The sequence below is a fragment of the Callorhinchus milii genome, unplaced genomic scaffold (assembly GCF_018977255.1).
Source record: "Callorhinchus milii isolate IMCB2004 unplaced genomic scaffold, IMCB_Cmil_1.0 Scaffold5, whole genome shotgun sequence".
Lineage (NCBI taxonomy): Eukaryota > Metazoa > Chordata > Chondrichthyes > Chimaeriformes > Callorhinchidae > Callorhinchus > Callorhinchus milii.
In genome coordinates this window covers 43479237-43501888 of record NW_024704746.1, presented here as the reverse complement: position 1 = coordinate 43501888, position 22652 = coordinate 43479237, and the positions used below count along the sequence as shown (strand labels likewise).

Below are 22652 nucleotides of genomic sequence, written 5' to 3'. Positions count from 1 at the left end.
TCATATTTTATGGATTGGTGCCATCGTTATAATGCCCAAACACACACACATCAAACGGACAACTGGTGCCCTGTCAAAGGCTGCCCAGATTTCAGTGGATATCAGGCGCTGATCCACTGAATACCTCAGCTCTCTGTTATGTCAAGGCAACAACTGACAGTTCAGTAATATCAACGCACAAGCCTGAACAGTTCACAAGATATCACAACAGATTTCCCTCTGCAGCATTTCATGATATCTGCAATCGCTGGTCCGCAATGTTTGGCCATAATATTAATGATAATAATAATCATCATCCTTATATTTGATTCAGGGCCTTTCATGTCGGGAGGATGTCTCAAAGCACTTGTCAGGATTTACAGTAAAACGACAGTTCTTTGTGGGTGAACGTGGCAGCCAGTTTTACCTACAACAATGTTCCACAACAGCCATGAAGTGAATGATCAATATTACGTGGGCATTTTCACCAGGACATCGGGGGAAACTCCCTTTTCTGAACTAATGTTTGAGCCATATTTTCTCTTCCTTCTTCACTAAGCATCAAATGCATCCTTGCAGGGAAATGCAGGGAAAGTCTTGCTTCATGAAGATAACTAAAAAGAGACCAGGAGCTCACCGTGTAGTCGATACGCATGTCAGTGCAATGAGGCTGTACCTCTCTACAATATGCATCGTAAAGGTAACTATCAACAGGCGGTACCACAGAATGAATGGGCACAGGATGTGACCACTACTCTGCTATGTATCCACCCTCAACTGTGTGGTTGTGGAGAGATGCCAGCAGAGACCAAGTGCTTCCCACAAAGGGCAAGTGACAACTGGTAGAGTGGAGTCATTCCCCAGGCATCTCACGTAGCCCTTCCTGACAGCAGTCTTGGGGAGAAAAGGCTTGGGAACAAGTACAGCTGTGGGAAATCACCAAGACTAAAGCATATTAGCAGATGCCTTCAAAATAAGTGGAAATTTTAGAAAGAAGAAAGTTCTGTAATAACACTTGATTCAGTGCCTATAACATCAAGAGGACGTTTGAAAGCGCTTCACTGTTTTTTCTGTGGTGTAGTGAGTTATTTGTAAGTCGATGCGGCAGCCAATTTGCACAGAGCAATGTCCCATTATATAAGGCATCGTGTGCATTCCCATCATATCAGCTGCTATGATGGGAATGCACATCATGCAACAATGCCGATATTCCTGGCGGTATAACTCAGTCACACCCACAGATCTCGTGGGTTTGTGGCGTTCACGCTGAGTGGATTATTCACAGAGGCTGACACGTCTTCTTGTCATTAACACGTCTAACAAGCATTTACTGCAGATCAAGCTCCTACAAACCTCTCCCGACGGAGGGTTTGAGATCAAAGCCTTCATGAGCTGGAGACGGCGACAAAGTAGAAGGATTCCAAGCCCACCGGGGTGAAAGAGTCGGCCTGTACAATGTATTCCTTGTCTTGGTTGTGAGGACATTTCTTGTGCTGTCAGGAGTCACCATAAAATCTGCTCTTGCTGCACAAACTAGTTCTCCGCTCTCAGATCTCTCTCTCTCTCTCTCATAAACAGTTTGCACCACTCCACTCCTGTTTGCCCTGCACTGGGCAGTACCTTTCACAGCACTGGTTACTGTTCATGTGCTGACATTTGACTGAAATAACATTTCTTTGAATCAAAATCTGAGGAGAATTCAGCACAAATCTCACTGAGCCTAGTTTGGATCAATTTGGAATCAAACCCTGCATTCAACAGAAGCTTAGTCATGTCAATCAACTGTTAAGCACCTGGTGTGGTCAGTGGCAATGACACGCACATACACACCTCAGAGCGATCACACGCTCATCATCAGAAGCAGGAAACACCGTTGATTTCCCCCAGATTTTTCCTTGCCTGGAAGACTGAGAAATATTGAAAATTCTCCACTGCTGACCTGGACAAGATCATCCAATAAGAGTAACTTCCTGCAAGTTTCACACTGACAAGCACTTTATCAAGGAATTTTCTTGAATAAAACATTTCTTAATTATAATAATAATCCTTACATTTGATATATTACCTTTCAAATCAGCAGGTTGTCCAAAGCTCTTCACATGATGTACTCAAAACAACCACTGAGTGAATGATTAATTTTATTTTGGGGATAAATAGCCTGGACATTGAGAGAAAATCCCTTCTCTTTTTGAATAGTGCCATGGGATCTTTAACGTCTACTTTAACAAGCAAACGGGTCCTCGGTTTAATGTTCGATAGAAAGATACTTCCTTCAACAACGCTACACGCCCCCAGAAATGCATGAGGTGTCCGCTTAAACTACATGAGTTCCAAGTCCTGACATTGAGCTTGAACTCACAACCTTCTGATTCAGAGACAAGAGTGCTACCGACTGTGCCAAGCTGACACATAATGTTTTTAACAATATACTGTTAATTAACAATAATTTAAGCATTATTTAATAACATAATGCTATTATTTAAAACATTTAAAGGTATTACTTAACGCGAATAAAAAAAGTTGCTTTAAGTAAAATATTTAAATGCTTCAGATAAAACCCTGCTTGTGGAACCATGTATTGCTCCACTACCTGAACAAAAGGCAGCATTCAGCAGCACATTTACTCAGAAATGGAACAGAATAATAAATAGTGTACACCACAACCTGTTCTTTATAATTGCATCACTTCTGCAATCTGTCACCTGCAGCTCTATGGAAGAACCATCATCAGGTGGAACAGTGCATTTCACCAGCAAAATTATGTTCCTGTCACCAACACTTACATTTAATGTCAGTCAAGGCCATCTGAGATATTTCCAACAAATTTTCATTTATCTCTGCCACTCAAACATCAGTCTGCCACAAGTTGGGTTAGTTATGAGCCCTCAAATCTGTCACGTTGCAATGAATACAAGCTGAGAAACCTAATCAGATAAGCCGCTAAGATTTTTGCTCTTATTTCATCTTATTTTCTCTTTAATAAACACTCTGTATTCTGCCTTTTGATCACTGGTATGAAGAATCACTCCGCAGGTGGCAGTTCCTTTGGGTTATAACTGTACCTTTTCATTTGCAGTCAAAGAGGAAGGCTTTCCCTTTGGGTTGTGCGTGACTGCAGATCTAATCGGATGGTTACAGCAGCTGGAAGCCTGATCTGGAGGTGGGGTGGGTGTAACATGGTGTTAGCTCTGCTGCTGTACACTGATTCACGGAGGCAGGGAAGCACATCGGGAAATTACTAAACTCAGAATTATTTTGCAGATCCAGATGTTTCCAATTCAGATGTTTCTAATCCATTCACACGTCAATTCCACAATATCTTCCTCCACACTATAGCCCTCATTGAGAACTGCACTGCACCCCTCAACAACCTCTTTTCCTCCTCAAGCCCCAAAGGCTCCATCATAGGAGCTCCATGTTTAACAGGACAGTTAAAGGACAAAGGTGGAGGCTCTTTGTAAAACACTTGCCAGATCTTCTTTCTCTGGACTGTGCTCTCACGAGCTCGGTACAGAGATACAGGAAGTTTTGCAGTCTCCCATCAAGCACTTGGAAAGTCAACACTTGCATTAATATTGCACCCTTCAAGAGAGGTAGTGTCTCAGAGTATCAAACAATGGTGAGGTGACCATTAGCATGGTTGAAGTGGAAACAACAACAACTTGCATTTATATAAAGCCCTTCACGCGGGGTAGCATCCCAGAGTGCTTCACAGTGGCAGAGTCTGACAACGAGCCAAGGGGAGAGGGAGGGTGAGGTGACCGTAAGCATGATCAAAAAGGAAAATGCGGGATTTTAAGATTAGGAAGGATGCGACAAGGCGGAGGGATCAAGGGAGAGAGTTCCTGAAGTTCAGGGCCATGCCTCGTGCGGAAGAGAACACAGGCTGCAGAGTTCTGGATGATCTGCAACCTATAGAGGGAGGAGTTGAGAAGGCCGACAAGCAGGGAGTTTGCATATTTGAGCCTGGATGTTATGAATGCATGTATGAGAGTCTCGGCGGCCTGCGGTGTGAGAGTGGCGGAGCCGGGTGATGTTGCGGAGGAGGGGAAGGCACAGCGGGTCATGGCATGGATGTGGGGTAGGAAGGACAGTTGAGGGTCAAACAAGACACTAACTTCCAGACTGGCTCGGTGAGGTGGAGTGTGAATCCTTGGATGGTGATGCTGTCAGTGCCTGAGGTGTGGAGGTGCTGACCGGAGTCAATAAGGAGGGCATCAGTCTTGTTAATGTTCAACTGCAGAAAGTTAGCTGTCATCCAGGACTTGATGTCCGACAGGCTCTGTGAGGACAGCAGTGGTCCTGGAGTCGAGGGTGGAGGCAGAGATAGAATTGGGTGTCATCCACATACATGTGGAAGTTGACCCCTTGTCTGCGGATGATGTCACCAAGAGGGAGCATATAGATATTGAAGAGGAGAGGACTAAGGACACAGCCGTGAGGAACACCACACGTGATGGTGCGGGGGTTAGAGGAGAAGCCGTTCGTGGAGATGAAGTTGAGACAGTGTGAGAACTAGGATCTGAACGTTCAAGGACAAACCATGAAAGTTGAGGTGAGAGAAGAACTCTCACAGCTTCATCACAGCTGAATCCAAACCTGCCCTCATAAGCCTCCCAACTCACAAGTGTAATTGTCTGGTGAAGACATTGATCGGGGCGAGGAGCAGGATCTCTCTGACAATTCCCATTCACCCCGTTTAGTGAAGGACAAAGAGGTCACCTGTAGTCGACCCATTGTTGATTCCGCACACCACAAGGTAGGCAGTCATTCACTAGAACCTAAATAAATACCCTTGACGAAGAGGAAGTAGTTTTTTATGAGTTCTCTTAGTGCAGATTCACTATAAGGAAAGTAAAAGTCTTACACCTTGTGATAAAGCAGTATAGTTCAGATTACATTGTTTACCGTTTAGCTCACTGGTTTGTCACAAGGTTTGTATAACTGACGTCTGATTGAGGAGCACTTGCTGGAGACTTCAGCAGCTTAACAAACACACGTGTATGATTCATCAACAAAGATGAAAATCATACAAACAATGAATACATTTGTTTCACTGAGTGCTCTCGACAGTTCTCAGGCTCTCAATACAAACGGTTACAGTTTTACAGAGTGACCTTATGAAAACTAATGGCTCGAACGCCAATGCTGACTAATAAAGGCCTTTCAGCAGTCACTACCTTGCACTTTCCTGAAGAACCTAACCAGCTGGGAATAAGTGAGACAGCGGCTTTTATTTTACTTTAGAAGTGATGTATAAATAAAGTGAAATAAGAGCGGAAGAACAGAGAGGTATGGGCGACCAAACAAAAGTGGGAAGGCAAATTTATAAAGCAGTCGACAGGATTCTTAAGTTTCATAAATGGGATATAGAATAGAATAGGGGTAATACTAAGTCTGCACAAATCGTCAATATGGGTACAATTATAGTTCATGACACCAGTTTTATGAAGGACATCAACGGTGCAGAGAGCGAAATATTCATTAGGATGATATTAGGGATGGGAGAGATGAGATAAACTCCCCTTTTTACTAGACCAGGGAAGGTTGAGAAGCAACCTGATAGAATGTTCAAAATGGTCAGCGTTTTGAAAAGTAAATTGGGAGAAACCATTTCTACTGGTCAGCGAGTCTGGAAGGCTAACATTTAAGGTTCAAGGACAAGGTTAGAATATTTTTACACAGAGGATAATTAAAATGGTTAACCCCTTCTAAACTCGGTGGTTGGAGCAGAATATGGAGCATTTAAAAGAGAATGTGTAAAACATTTGAAAAAGAAAAAAATCTGCAAAATAGAGAAAGAGACAAGGAAGTGAGGCTAAACTCAGAGCACTGATAGAGAGGCATCAGACCTGATGGGCTGAAGGTGCTATATCAAATGCAAGGCTATTATTATCATTATCATGTGCAATGCTTCCACAGATTCAATCTTCACTACATCAGAGGGATCATATCATGTCAGGCCTTGGAACATACTAATGGCCTAGGCTATTGCTCCAGTGTAGTGCTGTGGGGAGGGAACTGCTGTCCTCCAGATGAAACATTAAACCGAGGTCCCATTTGCCTGTCCAGGTGAACGTTAAAAATCCCATGGTGTTATTCAAAATGTGAAGGGAGCTTCTCCCAGTGTCCTGGCCAACAATCCCTAGATAAAACTAGTCAATCACTCCATGAATATTAGTGGGACAAATAGGCTGGCGACAAAATTCACAAGTCATACCAGTTTACAGTAAATCTGTGAAGTGCTTTGAGACAGCTCGACAAAATGATAAGACATTACATCAAATGTAAGGCTTATTATTATCTGAATTAAGTAATAAGGCACAATATAAAATGTAATTATTATTAAGACTGTGCAAGGCCCCCAGGTCAGCTCCCTCACTAGCATTTCACTTGGTTGGTCAATATGACTAGAGATGTAGAGCAGCACGTGAGCACTGCAGACCCTTCATTCCCTTCCTGTTAAATGCGTTCACAGCTCAAGACAGGCTCTCACAAACCATCTGAAATGGTGATCTACACCGGTACATTTAAGTGCACAGTTACTATCTGTGAGCAGCAGATTCATCTCTCCAATACAATGCAAAATATCCCAAAGCTCAATCATTTTCGTCATTTCACCCATAAAATATACAGTCTATTCACTTTACAGTATATTTTGTGAAGCGCTTTGAGTGCTATATTCAAATGCAAGGATTATTTTTATTTTGCTGGAGAAATAATAATCATAATAAAACTTGCATTTGAAATAGCACCTTATCAAATCATCAAAACATCTCAAAGCGCTTCACAAAATTTACTGTAAAGTGTCATGACTTTGTTGGCAAACTCGGCAGCTAATTTGCACACAGCCACGTCCCACAAACAGCCAGGAAGTAAGTGACCAATTTTATTTGGTAGAATGTTGGCCAGAATGCTTGGAGAAACTCCCTTCTCTTTTTGAATAATGCCACGGGATCTTTAAAGTCCCACTCAACAGGCAGACGAGACAACGGTTTAACATCCCAAAACCGAGTTCAAAGCCCCGTCGTGGGGACTAAAATCCACAACCTTTTGAATCAGATGCAAGAGAGCTGCCAACTGAGGCAGGCTGATACCCTTTGAATTTAGTGCCAAAAACCTCTGAGCGTGAATTTTGCGAAATTGCATGGGCCAGGAAAAATACCAGTTAGACAGTGTTCCTGGTGAAGAAATGCAGAGGCACATTTCTTGGTAATGAACTCACACTCCAGCCTCTTGTCATTTCATTTGAGGTTCACCAACGAGGTTAATTATTGTATCCCGTCTTTCAAGCTGGGTCTAGACGTAATTATGATGGGTAAAACGGTTCTGTCCTCAGTGAATCCTTGTTTTGCTCTTCCTTTTCTCTGTGAGAAACACAAAGTATTCCTTGGCAAAAACGTGACCTAGAGAAAACTGGGACTTAGACACAGGACAAAAGAGAAATTGGGAAATGTATCCCCATTGTGATTTATCTTGATTCAGAAAGTCTTTTTTTTCACTAATTTTGTTGACAATTCCACAGACGTGGATAAAATCATAAAAACTGTCTACGCGTTTTCCTACAAGAAGTCCAATTGGCATTCTGATACTTTTGTTCGTGTCTCGCACAAGAACAAACTAGTTCCGTTCTTCTCCCTCATTGAAAACGTACAGTGCTCAAAGAGCTCTGCTCAGGTCACTTCAAAGGGATCTGCTCTGCTTTCAGCTGCCTGCATGCACATCAAGGCATAAAACAGGAGTGGTTTTGTTATTGTGCCTGCTGTTTTTTGTGGGAAAAGCGTTTGGTTGCTTTTTTTTCTGCACAGGCTTTTGTTTTCTAAAATGAACAGTTAGAGCCAATTGTCCACACCGAAATTTGCACTATTCAAAGAGCTACACTAAAAACAGCAATTAACATACGAGCCATTGTATTGAAAATGTCTGCATAGCTCTGGGTATAAGTGATTGTGGGTACTTACACTGATATCTTGGGGTACCATAAAACTCCATTCACCTGGCCCCTTTCCGAACACACACACACACATACCTATAGTTAAGTAGACGTATGTAGTTTAAATGGAGTTAAACAGAGGCTTTGATAAATTTAGATGGAAACTAGTGGAAGAAACCTGCCGTCAATGCTCACATCAATTTTCAGGAGCAAAGCTGCAGAGTTCCACTGCATTTGGCGTGAAATTAAGCCACTGCAGCACCTCCACATGCAGGTCAAGTGATATTGGGCACTTAGATGAAGACCTGCACGACTATGATTCTGTGAAGCACTTTGAGATGTTTTGACAATGTGATAAGGAGTTAAATCAAACACATGGGCAATTATTGTCAAGTAAATTACTGTGGAATGCTGTGACATATTTTATATGTGAAGTGTGAAGTACATCAAGTTTGAATCAGTTGTTTAAATATAGAAAGGGCAACAGATCAATTTTGCTAAAATTTGCTCACATATATAAAAGGTCATTGACGTCCAAAACAATTATTTGCGAATGCTGGTACATTTATTAAGAGAAAAGGAGGGGCGATTGAGTGATGGAACCGAAGCTGAGAGGAAAGAAAATCTGGACAAAGCTGGTCTGCATTCGCAAAAAAATCGATTTTCATTGCACGTTAAGCAAATATTAACACCCGGGATAATATGGTATTGCAGCTGCCGCATGCAAATTAGGGATAATTTAGAATGTATTACACCACAAGCTTCTCAACAACTAAAAAACTCTGTCTGATCGGCGGGCAGTAATACGGACTTGGAATGGTTCAGAAATGTTATCCCTTCATTTTATGGTCCTGGTTCCTTTGAGAGAGAACCATGACCCAGATTTCAATCGCTCCCCACTGTGCAACACTTTGACCTCTTCACCTTCTTGTAGTGGATCAGAATGACAGACGCACGCAGCATTCTTTGCCGGATGGCTTGACTTACAGCAGATTTATCAATCAGGTGGTTCATCAATATGTCACTGTGTTTCACAGGATTTTACTTAAAAATAACAATCCTTACATTTGTTACGATACTTTATTACATTGTCAAAACGTCTCAAAGTGCTTCACAGAGATTTCCTCTTGAGCGCAGCAAATGTGTACATCAGTGGTGGCCAAACCTTTTGGTCAGCCAACAAAATAAATTTTCCTGATTGAATATTTCTTGATTTATAGCCTAAATCAAGAAATATTCAATCAAGAAAATACTGGAAACCCACTATTGATTGAAGATGGACTTACTTAGACTAGCGCGAATGTTCGGGAGGCCACTTCTGGACGGTATCCAGACGGCCATACAAGTCACACAATAGCACGATTTATGTCATTATGACACCTGTTTGGGCACAAATTTTTCACCAGATTTTTTTGTAGAATACCATACGTATGAGAGGAGGGAGATAAAGACATATAGAAATGCATGTGAAATATTGAGGATTCATTCAAGGGGCCAACAGAGAAAAAAGCAAAGCGGCAGCTCATTTTGGGGACAAATGTAACGATTCAATCTGGCCTACAAATACACAGTCACTGCACTCTACAGTAAAAGCCTGTGCTTTGAGACATTTCTTTGATGTGATAAGTTTCTATATCAAACACAAAGATCATCCTCATCATCATTTACGTTAAAGTAACTTTTCCACACGAAAATCACACTTCTGAACATTCACTGAATGATTTCAGTGTGAGTCCTCAGATGATAGTTATTTGTTCTTCTATAGTTTAGTCTACAATTCCTGGGATGTAGTTTTTTTGCTGGTGTCAAGATTGGTCTCAGTGTTATACCTTGGTCTTGGGAAAAGTTTGCATGGTACTTCCAGTAAGAGACTGAATGAGTAAGAGATTGGAGCAGTGTTAGAATCTCAGTGGAATCCAGTGGTTGGTCCGAAAAGGCACCACATGAAAGAGGCGAGTACTCCAAAGTGCGTTTCTACATCGTAGGAGTCAAATGACTGCTGATATCTATTGCACTCACGCCAACAGTGAAAGAATGCATTTGAAAGACTGGGCATTCATTCAACAGGCAGAGAGAAGCTGAGTGTCCGGTTACCTTGGCAAGAGGAGAAAGAATAATATTTGACACTGAATTAAACCGAACTGCACCTACTTATTATTATTACTTGAAACTGAAAGGAATACAACCCAAAAGCAGCTACCGCACAGCTCAGGCTGGTAAAAACTAACACTCTGCACCGGAAAAGCACATGCCTGGATCTCCAGAGAAAGTCAGTCCTCGTATTTCAGAATCACTCAAGAGTGCTGGCTGACTTTGAGAGATGCCAAGTAATGATTATATCACCAGCACCCAGAATAATAGGGTGCAAGCTGACAACTCTGTTACAGGCACAAGGTTTAACAATAATTCATGGCAGTCTCGGCCAGACACATCTTAAGGCTCAGTTGACGCACAGTTTAGAACTGAAGTAACGTTCAGTTCATGGCTGTTTGTGACAATTGTCAACAAACACATAATCAACACTTCATAGAAATTACTTATGAAACATCTTACCTTTCCTCAGCAAATACCAAGTTCTGTGCAGTGGGTTTTGAACCCAATGTGGGATGCAGTGCTCAATGTGGGATACAGTGCAAGACACACAAAGCTTAAGTATCATTTGCCTTGCTAATTCTGCACTCATAATATTTGTAATGTTTCACTCTGAAAATGGTCCCAGTCAAGTAAAAGCAGCCAACAGCAGGTGTGTGCCCTAGCACTGATAAACATGGCACGTTCTCTTCAGAAAATGATGGCGTACATAGAGATATCGGCTTCAATGTCTGCGGATCACTGCAGCAGCAGGATGAAGCCAGGCATACATTTCTCACAATGTCCCCTGTGGAGATCCACTTGGGTGGCCAGATGCAATGAGGCTATAGACTGAGTGCATGCAAAGTTTACCCAAACACAGTTCAATAAGAATCCTCACGTCTTACATCATGCATGCAACCTCTGGAACTCCCTACCTCAATCATTCCATCTCGTCACATTTTTTGCTATCTTTAAACCCCACCTTAAGACCTACCACTTCCACCATGCCAATGGTTACCTCCCCCTTGCCCTGCAGGGGAGGGTGACCAAGGCTCTCTCTTCCTTCTTGTTCTGCTCGACCTCTCTGCTACCTTTGACACTGTAGACCATTCTATCCTCCTAAACTGCCTCTACTCTCAGCTCAACCTTCGCGGGCCTGCGCTTGCCGGATTCAATTCCTACCTCTCCCAGTTTCCATGTTGTTGCCACTAATGGCTTCTCCGCCAGCTCACGCACTGTCACATGCAGTGTTCCTCAGGGCTTTGCCTTGGTCCTCTTCTTTACAATATCTGTATGCTCCCGCTTGGTGACATCATCCGCAGACATGGGGTCAACTTCCAGATGTATGTGAGTGACATCTAACTCTACCTCTCTGTCTCCACCCTTAATTCCAGGAGTTCCTGAATTAGAATTAGAGCCAACTTCCTGCACTTGAATGTCAACAAGACTGAGGCCCTCCTGCTTGGCTACCATCAACGTCTCCATATCTCGGAGCATCTCCCTCCGTGGTTGCATTCTACACCTCATGGAGCCAATACGAAACCTCATCATCCTGTTCGACCCTCAACTGTCTTTCATACCCCACATCCATGCCATGACCCACTGCGCCTTTCCCCACCTCCGCAACATCGCCCGGCTCTGCCACTGTCTCACACCGCAGGCTGCTGAAACCCTCATACATGCATTCATAACATCCAGGCTCAACTATGCAACTCCCTGCTTGTTAGCCTCCCCAATCCTCCCGCCACAGGCTCCAGATCACCCAGAACTCTGCAGCCTGTTTCCTCTCCCGCAATAGACTCCGCCACCCTATCACCCCCATCCTCGCCTGACTCAACTGGTCCTGTCAAGTGTCATGACTGGAATTATAAGCAAGTGAATAAAAGAACCATGTGGGTCTGACCCTACCCCTGCCCCCCCATCCCCAACCTAAATGACAACAATAACAACTTGCATTTATATCAAGCCTTTCACACAGGATAGTGGCTCAATGTTTTATTGATCACTTCTACTTTGTTGTGGAGAGGTCAGCATAGTCATTCTGAAACACCTTCAAATTGTGTCCAATTTAACACAAACTGGGAATCGCACCACAATCTTCATGTTGAAATAGCAAGACTGAGCCAGAGGTGGCTGGACAACATTATTATTTAACATTCAACATTGAACTTTCTTGTTTTGTCCTCAATCTGGAAATAACTAACATTACGATGAAACCCTGGTAGAAGCTGCTCAGTTACAGCTTGGGATCCAGAACGACACAACATGACAATTTCCACTGTCAGACAAATTGCCTGTGGAGGTTTGAGTTGTGACAAAAACTGACCTTCACGCATTGGCTCAGTGTGGTGAATGCGATCACATTGTGCTGGTATTTGTCAATGAGAGCAGCTCTGTACCAAAGTCATACAAGCACCCTGTCTGGATACAACGGCAATGCTCAAAACTTCAGTGTAAATTGTTCAGGTAACGTAAAACACTGGTCACTGGTTAGTGTCACTTTTCAATTGGAGAAAGAAAGGGTTTGATAATTGCTATAGATGTGAGCCAAGTCCATTCTGTGCCAAAGAAGCCTTATCTCACCCAGGGCTTTAGGGGAGACTTGAACATTGTTTTAAGAATTCTGGACTAAACAGGGAAAACTCATCACCTGGGGTTGGAATGCTGCCAAATGACACCTAAACCTAAGTGTGACTGAGACCCCAGCGTGAGATGAGAGGAGGGCATTCAGAAGAGGGCTTGAAAACTGTAGGGAGGGGTGTGAAATTGTATTTAGAGGTAGTCAGAGCAGACGAGCATTGCTAACTTAATGGGCTGAACAGCCTTCTTCTGAGCAGAAAACGTATACAAATCTAAACACAACACAGACCGGCAGGACCCACCCTGCCACACCCTTCCTCTCTGACACAAACAGAGACGAAGACCACAACACTTTTTCACGATGCACCTTCCCCACTCAAAGGACAAATTGTACCTTAATTATGCTGTAAACGGAATGCAGGGAATGCACATATGCAAGAAAAGTGCAAGGATTATAAAAATGTTGAGACGGGATCTTGTTTCCACGTATATTTTGCCAACCTTCTCCTGTGAAAACTGAACTTTATGTTCTTAATGTTTAACGTTCAGAGTTGTTGTGAACAATTTTGGAAGAGAAGGCGGAGGAGGCCATTTGGCCCATTAAGTCAAGTCTACTGAAGGGTCACGCCGTAGGTGCTGAAAATACTGAGAGACATGACTGATTGGTCTGTCTCGTGCATTCTTCCTCCTGTGAAGAACTATTCAGTTCCAGGCATATCAGAAGGAATGTCAGTAAGAGTGCCAGTAACACAGTTCATCCCCACTCACCCATCTTATTACTATTCAGCTGATGGATACCTCAGGATGGATAGGCCATGTATTCTTGAGTGATCTCTTCCACAACATCAAAACTGTTGTGATTCGCAGAGAAACTGAGAGATGCTCAGGCTGATGAAACCTGAATGCATGGATGCAAAGTTATTGAGTAATGACCTTAACAATACATTCATGTCCATTCTGTTGTGACAGAACGCTGACCAGGGAAACGGAAAAAGCCACTGGCATTGTGCTCTACAGAGAGCAGTCAAATCAAGCTTCAGCGCATGTCAGGAAACTTAGCAAAGAATGAACATTGCCTTGAAACTCAGAGCTACACTGAAAGGGAATTTTTATTCCAGCGACAACTATTTACATTTAGAGAGGGTCTTTCATATCAGGAGTTCTCAAAGTGTTTCACAAAACTGACTGGGAGCACGAGCAGGATGGGGAGGGAGTTGAAAGCGAGGGGAAAGAAGGCTGAAAGCCTGGTCAAACAGAAAGGACTTAATGTGGATTTGGAAGACACGGAGGGAGGGGCAAGGTGGAGGAGCAGCAGCGGGAAGTCTAAATTACAAGATTTGCAAACGACAAGAACAGCTTGTGCTGGAGGTCTCATGGCAGAGCCTCCACTGCTCCATTCAGACACCAGCATCACATTTAACAGGACTGAGATCGGTGTCCAGGTCAGGCTCCTGAAGGTCAGCTGTGACACATCCGCAATCGACCACCGGCAAATCCTTTGTGGATTTCACAATTGAGACATCACTGTTGTCACTTGAACAAAACTCTTGCTTGATGCATTACTGAGATTCAAAGGCTTTCATTGTCACCCTGGCCCAGTTGGTAGCACTTTGGTTAGAAGGTTATGGGTTCAACCCCCCCCCCTCCCCACTGGAACTTGGAACTCACATAGTCCAAGCTGATAATCCAGTGCATTACTGGGAGAGCACTGCATTGTTGGGTGTGTCAACCTTTGAATGAGATGCTAAACTGAGGTCTCTTATCTCTGTTCAGGTGGACGTCAAAGGGGAATTACTGTGTGGAAATTGGCTGCTGCATTCGCCTAAACAATGCTTTCCCAGCACTGCATTGGATTGCCATCCTGAACTATATAAGTTCAAAGTCGAATGTTGCCACAAAACAGATTAAATAAAACAACAACAAAAATTACTTTGTTGGAGCAGCTCAAAGTCTCAACGTGAAAGTGTTTCACCAGTCACCCTCCTGTGTGTTACAAAGGTGGGTGTGAAATCCTACCTCTGAACGGGAGCCCTTTATTGTAAGAGAGCGAGTCCACAGCTCAGAAAAGTCAGGAGTTTCACAACACTGAATACAAAGAACTGACACTAGCCACAGGCACCCTAATGAGTGCAGCCACAAGGGAGGGTGGAGATCGACAGCATCTGTATTTCTGATTGACATTTCTGAGCCAGCATGATTTTCTTTTAAACCATCACTGGATGCGCTTCACTACCTTCATTTTGCTTGAAAGGCAAGGCTTCATAAGTAAAAGTTGACAACGAAACCTGATGTGAAGGACTTCAGGCAATAAAAGTTTATACTAAAGGTACCTCCCCATGCAGTAACAGAACACCAAGGCTGCTTTCTTCATCCATCACAGATGGGCAAAGCCAGCACAAGATCAAGAACATCAACAGGATTGATGTTCCCATCACTGAGTCGAACATGGGGTAAAAGGGCGGAGCAGAGCGATAGTCAACAAAATAACAGTGTCAACCAAGACTGTGAAGTCAAAAGTTTTGACATGCAGCTGAAACCCACAACCTTCTGGCCTAGAAACGAGTGAGCCAATGAGCCAGGCTACCTCAGGCTCAGTCAGCACCTTGATTGAAAGTAGGTGAGGAAATGGAAGGGGAGGTAAAGGAGCACATCAGGAGCTCCATTTGAATACAGATCTAGAAATGGGAAGCAGTTAAAGGTTCACGAGCAGAAGGTTCGCATAAAATTCGACTCCTCTTTACCTATGATATACATCCTTATTTCCCCAACACATGGTCTCCTCATACACCACAGAACAGACACGATCTGGGCCACATTATCCCCTGCACTTCCTCAACCACTAAGAAACTGTGGGACAAAGTGTCACCTGATCTTTGCCTGTGAGGCTAGTCAATGTGGTGTAGAATTGTCAACATTTCTTCAATTCAGTCTTCATTTGGGAAATGTTTTTTTTCAGTTCTTGATAAGAACAAGCGAGAGCACCCGGGTTTCATTCCTGGGCGGGACAAAATCTTAGGCAAGTTCCCTTACTCCACATGCCTCTGTTTACTCGCAGTAAGTAGGAACCTGGTTGTTAGTCGATTGGCGGCTCGCTTTCCAGGGGTAATAATCTCTCCAAAAATAAATAAACAAACAATAATTTGGTTCCTTAATCCACGACTGTTTGTGGGAGAGCGCTGTGCAAAATTGGCTGCCACGTTTCGTTCACAAAATATTCAGTCAATTCACTTTACAATTCTGACGAAAGGTCATTGACCTGAAACATTAACTCACTTTCCTCTCTCCATAGATGCTGTTTGACCTGCTGAGTGTTCCCAGCAACTTCTGTTTTTATTTCAGATTTCCAGTATTTGCAGTATTTTGCCTTTCGCTTTACAGTATATTCTCTGAATATCGCTTTGAGACGTCTCAACGATGTGATAAGGCGCTATATCAAATGCAGAGATTAATATTATAGAACCCGCTTTCTGATTCAGTCAGCGCATAATAATTTTTCCAGAATTCTGCATCACTTTGAATGCTAAGACAAAAAGATCTGAAGGGCGAAGTCGAGGTGGACTTTCCGACTTCAGATGTGCAGTAAGTGTCATTGGTTGTTGAGGATTGTGTCCTGCAGTGACAATGCGATTTCAGAATAAAGGACAAGGAAAACAGTAACTGGGCTTCAACAAGATGTCACTCACAGCACTTAACTGTGGTTATCTCACTCCACCAGGGCATGGGGGCACAATAATATCAGACCTTCATAGTGCAGCAATGCAAATGAAGTGGACTTGTAAATGAGTAATACTGCTTTTCATACACTGAAACTTTTGCAAGGGTATTTTGTTCAAGGGTGGAAGTACAGAAGAGATTTTTTTGGGGGGAAGAAAGAAAATTAGTTTGCTTGATCAACAGATTGTGCAGCAATTCCTTAATTTTAAAGCTGATTCACTTGTCCACAGACAGCTTTTTTCTCTCTCGACACAACAAGACTCATATTCTGGAAAAAGAACATTCAGACAGGCCTGCAGTGATTGTCTTTTCTTTGGCTTTGAAGCTTAAGTGGGCATTTACACGGAGGCTTTGAAGGCCATTAATTCTGACCGTGGGGAGTAACCTCACACTGGTGAAGGAACAAAACTGTGATACAAGAGGCAATCTTTCCCAGACAAAGCCCTGAGACAAGGGAGGGTGGATCGATGCTTCAATACCTGAACCCAAGCTTCATTACAGCCCTGGCCCCAACCTATTAACTTTACACAGCACTCTGGAAAAAGGCATCTTCTGATCAGCAAACTTAAAATCTCACCTATGGATTCTGGCATCAACTTAAAAATTCTCCAGATTCAAAAGATTTACAAATACATTAAAACATAAAACATTAACGCTCTTCTCTTTGCAACTGCACAAACATTCACACTTGCCCCTTATCTGCCTCTGAACTCATAAAGTTTGGGAACAATTTACAGAGCTAGGAAGAGCATAACAAAACAAGGCTTTGCCTCATGCGCTGCTTAATTAACATTATTATTAGATTAGGTTAATTTTACATTCTGGGGGAAGAACACATGAAAGTGGAATCACAGTTTGAAAGAACATTCAACAAGAATTGTTGTATTACAGAATTCCAATCACTCATTTCCCTCATTGAGAATTCTTGCTGATGTACACGACGTGCAAATGAATGAAGGTCTTGAGAGGTACTTACCAAACCAGACTTGTGATTCGGCTCACAACGAAGTTTGTCCTTGGCGGAATGGATTCATCCAAAATCCTGTAAATAGAAGCAGAATATTTTAAGAGACAGCAAATATAGACTAGTGTTCTTTGATAATACAGCCTGGTGAAAATAGGGTGCTGGAAGACGGCCAGTTTCTGCGTAAAATCCAAGCAAGTGGAAATCACTCCGAGTTCCCAGGAGGAATAGAAATCAAACATACAGCTGTTATCAATCAGGTGATAGATCTGTTTTCTGAATCCCGCATCCCCAAGCTATGAAATGGAAAGCCACATAATGAGCTGTGATCTCTCCACTTCTTCCTGTAGCAATCTCACTGATCTAGGCTGCAGTTTAATGTTTCACACCTTACCCAATTTTCTCATTTAAGCCAGACGCCACAATGATCACATTCAACGTACAGAGCAGAAAAAGGCAGTTCAGACGCATCAGGCAGGCAGACATCTTTTGGAGGGGCCAAGTGATGCATCAAATCACAAACAACAAGACAGATCACACTCAGAATTAAGGGCTTCGGTCTCAGAACAAAAGAAATGAAATGACATGCCGAGAGCCAAAGGAATTCTCTCTCCACTCTTCATGTCCTACCTGAAGGGCTCATTATTATTTTTTAAACAGCGGCAATATGTAGGGCGCCAAGCTAAATATACATACACTTGCACAATGTCCTGGATTTAAATACATTTGTACCGCGAGGATTTAACTACATTTGTGGTCATTTCAATCCACGACTGTTTGTGGGACACTGCTGCGTGCAATTAGCTGCTGCGTTTCGCCCACAAAATATACAGTCAATTCACTTTACAGTATATTCTGTGAAGAGCTTCGAGACATCTCGAAGACGTGAACAAGCGCTATATAAATTGCAAGAGTTATTATTATTATTTACAATCCTGGGAATAATCCTTGCAATTGATGTAGCATCTCAAAGCTAGTCACAGAGTAATTTGACTATGTATTTTGTGGGTGAACACAGCACCCAATATGTGCACAGTAGTCTCACAAACAGTCACGCAGAGCTCTGACTTACTTTGTCAGAGAATCCACTGCAAATTTTGATACCAGTTTGTGAATGTGTTGCTCGCGGAGGAGATTCACAATTGACGACAATGAGCATTGAACTGTAGTCCAATGACAACATTCCTGTCAAAACTGCAGCGGAATCACAGACTTTGTCATTTTTCGTTGTCTGAAATAAAAAGCCTTCGGATGAATAAAAAGTGCTCCCGGACACTGCCCCGTGTGAAGGGCACTATATAAATGCAAGTTGTTGTGTTGGGATAGGTTTAGTTGATAGAAGCAAGAAACTAGTGTGAATTGGAGGCGCCCAATTGAAGCAATAGATATCTACTTCTGCTGCTGGCGTTCTGCTTGGCTGAGCGCAGTGCCATTTACCATGCTAGAGGTGAAGCCACACCACCACTGCTGGGCTGCCCTGAACTTTCTCTGAGATAATAAAAAACAGTGAAGGGAGCATGAGTCTAGTGTACCATTTACTGCTGCTGTACAGTCTAATTTCACATTGGATAACCCCACTTTTCACATTCAAAACCAGCAGCCTTATTATTTAAATAAGCTGAATTACTAAATAAATTAAGATTTTGAATATATTTCCCCAGCACTGCCAAACTGTTCTGGACAACACAGGAGGTGGGGGAAGGAGCCCACAACTTTTCAAAATGAAACTTTTGAATTTTCACTTATTTCAGCTTGTTTGGGCAATTGTTTGCTCTGCTATATACAAGTACACAATGTAGTGAATAACAATTTTTCAAAAATTAATCTCTTAACAAGCATCTCATTCTATTGCCCACAAAATACACACAATAATAGACTTCAAGATGTAATAAGGCACTATATTATACCAGGATTATTATATTATATTATCACAGGACTCTCGTTTATACTGACTTTGGAAATTCCAAACCCTGAAACCTTATAATCAAGAACATGTTAGAAACAGAGAACTGGAGGTTGGCAACTGCACAACCCATTTTTAAAAGAGAGCAAGATAATCCAGGAATCTACTGACCAGCGAAATTAAAGTGAGCAAGGAATTGGAGCCTGTAATTACATTTGGGAGATGATTAGCAGCTTGTCCGATCCCAATTGAAAATTGAGCTCCAAATTCTTAAAGTTTTCAAAATGTAAATGACACAATGACGGCATCAAACGAACATCTTATGGTCAATTCCGCACATACAACAAAGCTTACACTCATCGTTTTTCGAGGTTTATAAATGGGTTTCCTAATGTAAATTTACTCTCGATTTCAAATGAATTGGCCGCTCATCCCCTGTTTGAGGGACAGATTAGCAACTACATTATTTATAATAATTAGGTTTGCTATCGCACGTTTCACATCGGGAGGATGTCTGAAAGCACTTCACAAGATGTACTATAAAGTGTTATGACTGTGTATTTTGTAGGTGAAGATGGCAGTCAATTTGCGCACAGTGTATACCTACCTGTGTGGCAACATCCACTCTTGTTTTGATTATATTTTATAAAACATTTCAAGATTTTTATTTTTGCTTGAAAGGTACCATGTAAATCCAAACTAATGTTACAATCCACCAGCTTCTACGACCAATTTCAATGTTCGTACCTCAGCACACCAAGAGAAAGATTTTCCTCACTTGTGCGTTTCCAGTCATAGATTTTCATGAATGGCCGCTTGATTTAGTTTTAAGCACAAGTATCTGTTAGCACACAACGCATGTTTGAAAGCCCTTCATTGTAACACTGTGTATTCTGTAGACAATGGCCCTTTTAGCTTAACACACTGGATGAAATGTTTCAGTCCAAAGTGGCCTCCACTGAAAGAAAAGCAACTGTGCCAGAAATAAGGGGCAGCTTTCTCCCATCTCTCCCATGCTTTTTAAACATGCCTTCTTTTCCGCTCATCATAATGCACTGGTTTTGCCAAAAACCTCAGACCAATCTCAGAGTTCAGGATTCTTCCCTTTCTGAAGAAATCTTGCTGGTCAACCGCTTGCTATAACTTTATTTTAAAATTTATCCTGGAACATAGTGGTATGGAAATAATCCATGATAAACCATGACAAAGTCCTCAAATATAACAAACACCGCTAATTCCAAAGAATTCTTAACACATCCAACACTGCACTTTGGCATTTAATCCATTCCAGCTACCAAAATATATCACAGACCTTTGATATCTTCTGAAAGAGCTCACAGACCAGCCTTTGGGTTAGACAGGATTGGCATTTCTGCATCATACAACAACTTGAATTTATATAGTGCCTGTCATGCAGGAGAGTACCTCGGATCGCTGAAGTGGCAGATTAAACTAAGGAGGGTGACCAATGACACGGTCGACGAGGAGGGTCTTGAGACGGGTTTGAAGGAGGCAAGGGAGAGCCGAGGCATGGGGACTGCGGGATGGAGTTCCAGAGGATGGGGGCAGATTGGCTGAAAGCCCACCTGCCAATGATGGGGTGGGCGAGGCAGGGTATGTGAAGCAGGCCGGAGCCCGCTGAGCGGAGGGAGCGGGCAGGTTGGGAGGTCGCAGAGGTAGGGGGAAGCAAGGCTGTGGAGGGCTTTGAAAGTGAGGACCAGGATCCTGAACTGTATCCTCTGTGTAATGGAAACCCAGTGGAGTCGCGGAGCCTGGTGCGGGAGAGGACACAGGCTGCAGATTTCTGGATGATCTGCAGCCTATGGAGAGAGGAGTTGGGGAGGCCGACAAGCAGGGAGTTTGCGTAGTCTACCTGAATTTTACGAATATATGTATAAAGATCTTGGCGGCCTGTGGTGTGAGACAGTGGCGGAGCTGAGCGATGTTGCAGAGGTGGGGAAAGGTGGAGCGGGTCATGGCATGGATGTGGTGTATGAAGGATAGTTGAGGGTTCGAACGGGACGCCGAGGTTCCTTATTGGCTCTGCAAGATGTAGAGTGCATCCATGGAGGGAGATACTGTCAGTGCCCGAGGTATGAAGGCGCTAACCGGAGCCAAGCAGGAGGGCCTAAGTCTTGTTAACATTCAATTGCAGGAAGTTAGCTCTCATCCAGTACTTGATGTCCGACAGGCAGTCGATGAGGACAGCAGTGGTCCATGAATCAAGGGTGGAGACAGAGAGGTAGAGTTGGGTGTTATCCGTATACATTTGGTAGTTGACACCATGTCTGCGAATGATGTCACCAAGGGGAAGCATATGGATATTGAAAAGGAGGGCCAAGGACAGAGCCCTGAGGGACGCCACATGTGACGGTGCAGGGGCTGGAGGAGAAGCCGTTAGTAGCGACAAAGTGGAGTCGGTGGGAGTGGTAGGATACAAACCAGGATTCGGCAGTTCCGCGAAGATTGAGCTGAGAGGAGAGGCGGTGTGGTCGAATAGGAATAGGAGACAGAGAGAGCTCTGGTCGCATATGTTCACAGAAGGGGTAGAAGGAGATGACTACAGTGGGATTTAAACACACATAAAAGAGGGGGTGAGGTGAAGGGATTGCGGCTGGGTGTGCCGAATGTTAGAAGCTTGGTGGCTAAAGACATCATAAGGAAGAGCTGCAAAAACTGAAGCTAGCTTTTGACCGACATTTGTCTGAAACACTAACCAGTGTAAAATACTGTAACCAGCGTGTGAATGACTGTGGAATACAATGGTTGAAAACTATTGAAAGCGTCACCCGTGGTGGACTGGACACACTGATCTGGTTGAGATCGGCTCATTTGTTGCTGGATTGCAGCTGGAGACGACAGTCCTCAAACATACCTCATACCAAAAAAGTCCTCATACCAAACCTCAGCAGCTGTTACAGCACAGGATTTAAATTGCTTGGAGGCAGTAATGAAATACAGCCTTAGAAATGGTTGTCTCTAGTTGTCAATGGTTACTGGAGGCAGCGTTTGTAATTCTGACTAAAAGCCCTGAAATCACTCAACTGTTTGTTAAGGCCAATGTGAGCTCCTCTCCCAACCACCCCTCCGTCCCCCCCCACCCCTTGCTGCTCTCAGACACAACCTCCAATTTTGAAGGCTTCAGCATAAAATTTAATCATTATTAGCATGACTGAATCAGGGCCTAAGCATATTATGCCTTCTTTCAAAGCATCAACTTATTTATTTGTCCCATTTTTTAATTCACAATTTAATTACAGCCTCCTGTTGTTGCAAAGGAACACCGCATTGCAACTTACCTCCACTTTGACTCTCTCAGGACATAGCTCCAGGTAACCTCACTGTATGGTGAGTGGTTGGTGCATGCCAGCATCTTGTCTCATCACACACTAACTCCTGCTAGAAAGCATCTATCTTGACCTGAAGACAAGATTGAGTATGACAATAATATCCTATGATCAATAAATAGTCTGTTGACACTCACGAAGAAGTCTCTTGGGCAAAGA

The 22652-nt window shown here is 43.0% G+C and overlaps 1 protein-coding gene across 16 annotated transcripts in view; it reads right to left on the bottom strand.

Moving 5' to 3' along the window:
• Positions 1-22652, bottom strand: part of nrcama (neuronal cell adhesion molecule a) — a 174947-nt gene that overhangs the window by 88791 nt on the left and 63504 nt on the right. For all 16 annotated transcript variants that reach the window (XM_042335660.1, XM_042335664.1, XM_042335668.1 and 13 more), the window contains exon 2: positions 17256-17321. The gene's annotated coding sequence lies outside the window, so the exon portion shown is untranslated. The remainder of the gene's footprint in view (positions 1-17255; positions 17322-22652) is intronic.